This window comes from Cornus florida, unplaced genomic scaffold (assembly GCF_030987335.1).
Source record: "Cornus florida cultivar Cherokee Brave unplaced genomic scaffold, ASM3098733v1 CherokeeBrave_3.0.0_Hap2_Chr09, whole genome shotgun sequence".
Taxonomy (NCBI): Eukaryota; Viridiplantae; Streptophyta; class Magnoliopsida; order Cornales; family Cornaceae; genus Cornus; species Cornus florida.
In genome coordinates, this window is record NW_026775579.1 from 29,602,678 (window position 1) to 29,611,555 (window position 8,878).

General features: G+C 34.6%; 1 long non-coding RNA gene across 1 annotated transcript; it reads left to right on the forward strand.

The window, feature by feature from the left end:
* Positions 1-1,455: 1,455 nt before the first annotated feature.
* Positions 1,456-7,553, forward strand: LOC132273643 (uncharacterized). Its single transcript, XR_009470203.1, has 3 exons — positions 1,456-1,706; positions 2,603-2,650; positions 4,654-7,553. It is a non-coding gene; the product is annotated as an uncharacterized LOC132273643 (long non-coding RNA).
* The last annotated feature ends 1,325 nt before the right edge of the window (positions 7,554-8,878 follow it).

Consider the following 8,878-nt stretch of genomic DNA (forward strand, 5'->3'; position numbering starts at 1 on the left):
CATTTTTGAAAGAAATTATGTGATATCAACAGTTGAAGATATTAACTTAGGCTTAAAAACATATTACTAACTTAACCAACTATCACGGAACTTATCTGAAAAAATAAAATAAAATTGGAACAAGTCCGTCTGAATTCATTGTGAGAAATATATAACAAGTGATTGAGGCTTAGTAAGGGTGGCAAAATTTTATACAACTTGAACACAGCACAGGGCTGACCTTAATCGTTCTTGTCATAATCTTGTCAACCCGTTAATTAATCGTGTCATGTTTGTATTTTTTTGGGGCTCAAGTAGTTTAACCCAATGAGACCCATTTAATTAATTGTGTCAGTTTAACTCAGTTAACCTGTAACCCATTTAATTAATACTGACAAATATATAACTCAGTATTTGAACCCAATTACTATAGACGGCTAATACTCATCCTAAAGTGAATCCTTCTACCTCCCAAATAGAGCGATAGTACTAATTATATAAATATCCCTACTAACAACCAGAAAACTAAGAAGAGAATAATAGCTAAAATTTCGAAGAATTCTAGTTGCTATAGCATTCTCAACATCTCTTTACCATAACTGAAAGCCCCCAACCTTTTGCTGATATCCCTGTTAGTCCTTAAAACTTTCTTCCATACACTACACTATCATTGATCGGTCGTGTTCATGTCGTGTCAAGAAATGGGCATCCAGTTAAATGGATAGACACAAACACGACACTATTATCATTCGTATCAAGAATCTTGATACGAATACGACACGATTATTACACAACTAACATGTGACAACCGGAATTTTTAGAATTTTAATTATTTCATAATTTATAGTTATTGTTTTTTTATTGGAGACCTGCGCAATTGAAGATTTTGGGTTACTAATATTTCGTTAGTGTTGATTTTGGAAAATTAATTTTTTATTTAATTATTTATATATTAAAGTTAGTGGATTTTGACGAGATATGTAACCGTATGCAGATATCGGTGATGATGGAGCAGGGGGACGGAATTGATGGGTTTGAAATTGGTTTCATTATTATATATATCTTATCTTATTGCTAAATGGAGCAGCGAAATGGGAAAGGAAAGAAGGAAGCATTTGGTAAGGTGTGTTTGGCAGGCCCAGTAGGAGAGTTTTTTAATGGTTTGAATTTGTTGTTGCGGTATTTGATATATATATATATATACACATATATTTATGTTGCACCTAATTGAAGTAGAAAAGGGCAGGTCGGCAGAATGTGGAAAGAAAGAAAAGTAATGGGGCGAGGCCCACTAAAAACTTTTTGGTCCAATTTTCTTTTTGTTTTGGTTTTGTTCACGTGGGATGTTGTTTGGTTGAGAGAGATATCAGAAGAAATGACAAGTAAGAGATAAGGAAATGTAAGGAAAGAAAGAGATGGTGGTGGGACCCAGTGTACTTGTGGTTCAAATGTGATGATATTTTCTGATGGAAGGGGTATGGTGAGCAGTTGAGTGTCGGTGGAAAAGTCTTCAAATGCTGAGTGTATGTGCTTTGAGATTGTATGAGCAACAGAGATGGAAAAGTTGAGAAAGAGAGCCGAGACACACAGAGAGGGAAACAGAGTGAGTGAGTCGCGAGAAATACAGAGAGGGTCGAGATTGAGGAGAGAGAGAGAGAGCCGAGAGTTGTAGAGTAGGCCGGAGTCTGAGGCTTTGATAATCTAGCGAGAAAAATTCTTTTTTTAAGGTAGGGGTCTCTTATCCATATAATCTTGCACTTTTGTGAGTTAATTTTATTAATTAGTATCTTAACATGTTAATTTGTGTTGATTTTACTTTAAAGAGATTTAATTGTGTATATGAAGTATATGATTTTGTGTGTAGTTGATATTATGCAAATTAACGTACTTAATTTGAATTGATTATCTTGGAAATAATTTTATTATTGTAAATGAAATCTATGATTTTATGTATTAATTAAATTGTATGAAAAGCATGCCTAATGTAAATTTCCACGCCATGATGCTTAATATCTTACTAGAAATTGCTATGTGGAAGCATGTTAAATTGTGTAGTGAAAATTTATTTATTTTCATAGTAATGACAAGCATGTGTCATGCATTCATAGCATTGGATATGGAAAAATAACAAAATGATTTGAAGTGAATGAAAGAGGGGATTTTTGGGACAAAGTTTTGATTTAAGTGATTTATGAAAACCTGGTCGCCGCGGAGTCACCAAAGGGCCGTGGTGTTAATATAACCTAGATAGAATTAGGGAAACACCCTACCGTGGTTGAGCTATCTAGGTCCCAAATAACGCCGTGGGGGTACCAAGGGTCAGGGACAATAGCCAATCATTCTCTCGTGTCGCTACGGGGTCACCAATAGACGGGTTATATTAACAGTTTGAAAAGTGATGAATTTGGATTTTTGAAATGGGGAGCGACATACATAGCATTGCATTTATGGACGGTATTATTCGTATTGAATTTAAAAAGTAATGTTCTATTATTTTCCCACATCACATGACCCCACTTTCTATTATTCTATTCATTATTTGGATTCACGGAATTACAAGAGGTGTATCTTAAGCACCACCTACTGAGCAATTTGCTCACTCCTTATATTTAATATTTTTCAGGATATGGATGGCAAGTGGTGGACGACACTCCTCCACAAGGTTCGATGGGTTAGTAAACCGTTTTGACACACTTTGTAGTTATAATCTTATTTTATTATTATTACTTATTTATTTATTATTACTTATTTTTTTTATAAATCTGGAATGACACGTATAATATGTATTGACGTAAGAAAGAATGGTGTTGTCCCTAGTTGATCTCGGATTCGGATAAGGACCCGGTTAGCGATTCGGACCCTCGGGTTCGGGTCGTTACATAACATAACACATGTAACTCATTTAATATATGGGTCAATACTTGACACGACACGAAATGACTTGACAACACACGTTTAAGTCATTTAACACGAATACGAATACGACAGGTTTATCTGACACTTAGTTAAACGGCTTGATGGGTCAAACATGAACACGACACATTTAATTACCGTGTCAATACAGGTCGGCACAATTACGATCCAAATACAATTAAGCCAAACCCAAACCCAAACCCACTTATTCCATGTCATGTTAGCATGTTGTGTCAAATATCTCTACCCCTACTACCATTTAACTCCATTCATATAAGAGGCCATTACCCAATACTTATCCCACCTACGCAAGTGCTTAGAGGGGAAATTTGGGACAGTCCTAACCTTTAGCATTATATTGTACAAAGTGACAACTCTAAGGCTCAAACTTGAGCCCGTATACCGGGTCCATCCACATACTTGGAATGAAAAATTGATATATCCTGGGCCCCATTTAAATGACGAACAATATCCATCTTTCCATTGGTAAAGAAAACTACCATCTACTGGTCTTTTGTGAAGATAATCATTAAATGACCACAAAGGGGTTGACGATGAAGACTATTGCCTTAAGAACATAAAACTCGTCAAAAACTCACACCATTCGATTAATGTTGTTGTTGGAACCACTTTCCCAGCGGAGTGTATAAATGTATCTCCATATCCCAAAATGTTGCCTCATCTATGGTAGTGTTACAAAATAATCTTAGTTTTCATCTTGCCCTAGCATTACCCTTAATGTAAAACAAGTCAATCTTCATTATGCAGCATATGACAAGACAAAACCAACTTAGTTGGTTATGTCCAATGTATGCTACTTCAACCATTTTATGAATGAAATTGGATTTAGTTTTATCCTTTTGTGCCTTATAGAACATCTATCTCAACACCTGAACTTCGACCACACTCATTTTGAAAACATGTTCCCATGTGTTTTGCTAAAAATTGGACTCTAACCTCCCTATAAATTTGGCTTTTGCAACTATTGATTGAACTTTGGTCAAAATTGTTGTCAACCTCCCTTGCGGTTTGCTAAAAATTACAAAGACTTCCTAGCCGAAAGTGGTCATAGTACCGTCAAAATATTTAAGTGGAATTCCCATATTTCCCCTAATTGCAACAAAATGAAAAAGTTAGCCGTATATTCCTTTGCAATGACTTATATGTCAGTATATGATATGACATAAATGCCCTCACATAATTTGATCATATTGATATAAATCTATTATTAAATATATAACTAAAAGTTATATATATTAATATAGATATTAAATATCAATTTCACACTTTGAAACTTAAAAACATTCAAAATATAATTGAAAACTTTATGTATTTAATTTTTGGGTTGGATACCCACAAGCCCACCAACTAGTAGCAGAGTCAGGTCCCAAAGAGCTGCATGTGGACCCAAGATCGCCTAGCTGACGGGAGGACAGGAAGGCCAATGACGTTCCATCCACAAGGGAGAGCCTCGTTCAAGGGACCGGTGACATTCTATTCACCGGCGTGAGCCTTGTGCAAGGGGGGGATTGTTTGGTAGTTGAACGAGTCCCACATCGGTTAGAAAAGAAGGAAATCCGGGACAATTAGAAAAGATGAATAAATTTGGTACAATTACAAAAATGAGGGCATCCGAGTCCATGTAACATAGATTGTTCCTAATTGATTTATACATGGGTATTTCTTGTTCAATTGTACCTTATTTTGTTAATCTGTTCTGTTTATATTATGTTTTTGTGTATAATGTGGTAATTTGTACAGTGTATACTGTTGGGTATCTCTTTCGAGGGCAACAAGGAACAGGCTTTGTCGCTTCTTCATGCGACAGCAGAGGAGAGAGTAGGGGAAGTGAAGAAGAAGTCCAGAAGGAGGGGGAAAAGGATGAACGTTCGTGGTCTAAATGACCCAGATAAGAGGAAAGTGGTGAAGTTGGCGGTGAGAAAGTAGGGGGCTCATATGGTGTGTTTACAAGAAACGAAGATTGCCTCTTTGTCGAATAGGGTGGTTAGGAGTCTTTAGGGAGGTAGGTTTGTGGAGTGGGTGGCATTGGATGCTACAAGATCTTCTGGTGGTATCCTCGTTATGTGGGATAGGAGATTGTTGTCTCGAGTGGACATTTGGAAAGGGAGGTTCTCTATCTATTGTGTGTTTAATTTGGAGGACTAAGGTTTTAGATGGGTTTTTTCTGGGGGCCAATGGGTGATGGTGAGAGATATCTCCTTTAGGAGGAGCTCAGTCTTGTATAGGGGATGTGGCCTCTTCCTTGGTGTGTTGAAGGGGACTTTAATGCGGTCAGGTTTACGACAGAGATCTTTTGGTATGAGATAGACAGTGGTTATGTCACAGTTCTTGGATTTTATTAATGGACACCATCTTATTGACTTACCTTTGGAAGGTGCGATCTTCACTTGGTCTAACAACAGGAATTTGCCCACTCTTTCCTGGTTGGATAGATTTTATATTTTTGGGGACTGAGAGGAGAAATTTCTGGATGTTGTTAAGGTAGCTTTGGCTAGGGTGACTTTAGATCATATTCCGTTGGTCTTGGATTATGGGGGGTTGAGATCTCAAAGAACGCCGTTCAGATTTGAGCATTATATCCAGTAATATCTATAATATTGTAATTCATAGAGAATAGTATTGTAATTTAAAATTTTACATTGTTTTGACCATTATATCCAGTAATATCTATAATATTGTAATTCATAGAGAATAGTATTGAAATTTAAAACTTCTGTAAAATATGATAGCATTTAATTTCCCTCCCCCCCCCCCCCCCTTTCTTTCATCCATTTTTTTACGGATGAAAATTTGTAAAGAATAAAGAATGACACATCCCTCTTATTATCTTTTCTTTCCTTGTATCATTTCTACCGAACAAAGGAAGTTTGTTCATTTCTTTCTATTTTCTTTCCACACCTCGTCCTTCCTACCTACCAAACAAAGCATAAGATGTCTCATCCATTCATCCCCTCTTCCCTTTGTCCATTTTCCCATCACTCTCACCAAGTAGAGCACTAGGCGACTTAGAAGGTCGCCTTAGGCCCCAACCAATAAGAAGATTGCAAAAATTTTCATTTCCTTATATATTATAACCTCTTTAAAAGATTTATTTCATCTATTATTAAACCTCAACAAACAAAGAGATTTAATGGTGGGCAAGTGGTGCGGTGAGCCCGGGAAAATGTAAATTTTATCTGTAGTTGGTGGAGAAACCATTACTGGTATGCCATTCAACTCCAATTTTGTTATTCAGAAGCATGTAATGAAATTTTTTTGAAAGCCTAATTTATTTAATCATTTTGTTTTAAGAAAAAACACAAAGTCCAGTCTTCTGATGTTCGATTTGGTTATTTTTTATTGTTTAAAACCATACATATACTATCTGTAATGTGTTGTATTATGATAGTATTGTTAGTTACAATAACTCAATCCCAATTGATTTTTCGGTTAATCGATCTAAATTTCAGTTTGGATTATTATTTTTTAAACCTAAACAATACAACGAAGATTAAATCAGGTAATGTATTAAATACTTATTGCTATTCTTAATTTTAGACCTATAATATTTTGTATTAAGGTGATATCAGGTAAATGTATTAAACAATGCTTATGTACTATTCTTAATTATGGACCTCTAATATTTTTGTTTGTAGTGGCTGTTGTGTGTTACAAATGCTATATGCGATGATGTATTGTGCGTGGAATTTCAAAGTTTAAAAAGCGAGCTTGGAAAAAAGTAACCCTTTTTACAGTCTACAAATTTTACTATATTTAGTATAATATGTTTGCTTCACTTGAGTAATATTATTATGCTATTGTATGCATGTGATGACTGCTGTGTATTACAAATGCTATATGGGATGATACATTTTAAGTGGAATTAAAGTCTAAAAAGTGAGCTTGAAAAAAGGCGACCCTTTTTTTTTACTGTCTCCAAATTTTATAATGTTTAATATAATATTTTTACTTCATTTGAGTAATGTTATTGTACTATTGTGGTGGTTGTTATGTGTTACAAATTCTATATGGGATTATGCATTTTGAGTGGAATTTGAAAGTTTGAAAACTGAGCTTGAAATAAGGTAACCTTTTTACTATCTACAAATTTTACAATATTTGGTATAATATGTTTGCTTTACTTGGTTAATGTTATAGTGCTAATGTGTGCATGTGGTGGCTACTTATTACAAATGGGACTTGTCCCACATCGGATTTGGATGGGAAATGAAATGAGTTTAAATGGGTAGGTATGCAACACTACCTAACAGTTTGAGCTTTTGGGTAAATGAATAAGCATCCACCCATAATAGTTGATATCAGAGCCAGACTCATTTCTTGATCCGATCCCACGCCAAGTGCCCGGCCGGGAAGGCGTTTGGATGAGCCACCCGGGTAAGCAAGGTGGTCCGACCTCAATGAGAGCGTTGCGCAGGTTTGGGTGGGAGAGAATGTTACAAGTGGGACTTATCCCACATCGAATTTGGATGGAAAGTGAAAGGAGTTTAATTAGTGAATATGCAGCACTACCCAACAACTTGAACTTTTGGGTAATAAGCAAGCGTCCACTCATTACGCTACTATAACAATTAATCATTTCAGTGTACTTAATGTCATTATTTGCTATTAATGGGAATTTTGTTTGAATTTTTTTATGGGAATTAATGTTAAAGATAACTAGAAAATGAAAATTTTAAAATGGGCATATATATACATTGTGGTTGACTATTGGACATTATTGGTGAAGGTGGTGGCTATTATGACTACTATAAATGGGGCACATACATTGTGGTTGACTATTGGATATTACTTATGCTTAATATTACTTTAACTAAAACAGTGAGTGTTTTATTGTAATGACTTAATGATGACAAATTTATGTGGGAGTTAATCATTGACCTTAGGTTTACTGCTTGGTAGTTGTTATCAATGATTGTTGGAAGATTTTCTTTGAAATTTTTTATGGGAATTTATAACTGGAAAATAAGGAATTTAAAGCTATTATTGGTACCTGCTAATAGGTTTTTTGTTGAATATAATTTTTTTTTTTTTTTTTTGTTGGAATTGATGCTTATGAAAAATGAGGATTTAAAGTGGTTGATGCTTTTGGGTCTAAATGTATGTGGTCACTTAGTCTGAAAAAAAGTGAACATGTCTATCTCATTTTTAAGTTTTAGTATCATTTTTAGTTGTTACTAATTACTGCTAATAGACAATTTATTTCTAATTTTTTGTGGGAATTCATATTAATTATGACTGGAAAAATAAGGAATGTAAAAGTGGATAATGTTGCGAGGGGATGCTGAATTGGATTGGTTATTCATGGTGTTTATGTTGTTTCAAAATACTTATTGATAGAAAGTTCTGTAAGTTTCCCAAGAATATTACCATTAATATCAAACTTATCACCATCTATTAAAGAAAATAAATTAACGACGACTTAACAAAAATTCATTAAGTAGTAGAAAAATATCATCAAAAGGTTTGTTGAAGAGATTAAAATTTAAAAGTAGTTAGTTAGTGAACCTACACAGGTCCTAATACTTTGCCAGGCGTTTCTTGTATTCGTTCTTCTTTCTTGACATGAGACGGAGGTTAGCTAGCAATATACAAAGACCAAATCCATAGCTCTACTTGTAGTCAATTTGGGTTTTTATTTTATTTTATTTTATTTTTTATTTTTTTATGCTTTAACTAAGAGAATTTGTAATCCAATTTATTTTGCTACAAGATGATGATACGGGCTGCAGAAACAACTTGAATGTTAAAGCTTGTAACATTAGTATTGAAGCACCATGATTAGCCCATCATGAAATTGGTTCCTTGTGATACCCCTCGACTTCGAGACGTGGGTTAATCAGGCCTAAGCCCGAACCCGAAGGAATATCAAACAATTAATATTTAAATGAACACAGATTACAAAATGAATTAAGAAATAAATAATTAAAAGCTGAAAAAATTCTAAAATATAATTAAATGCTCAAAA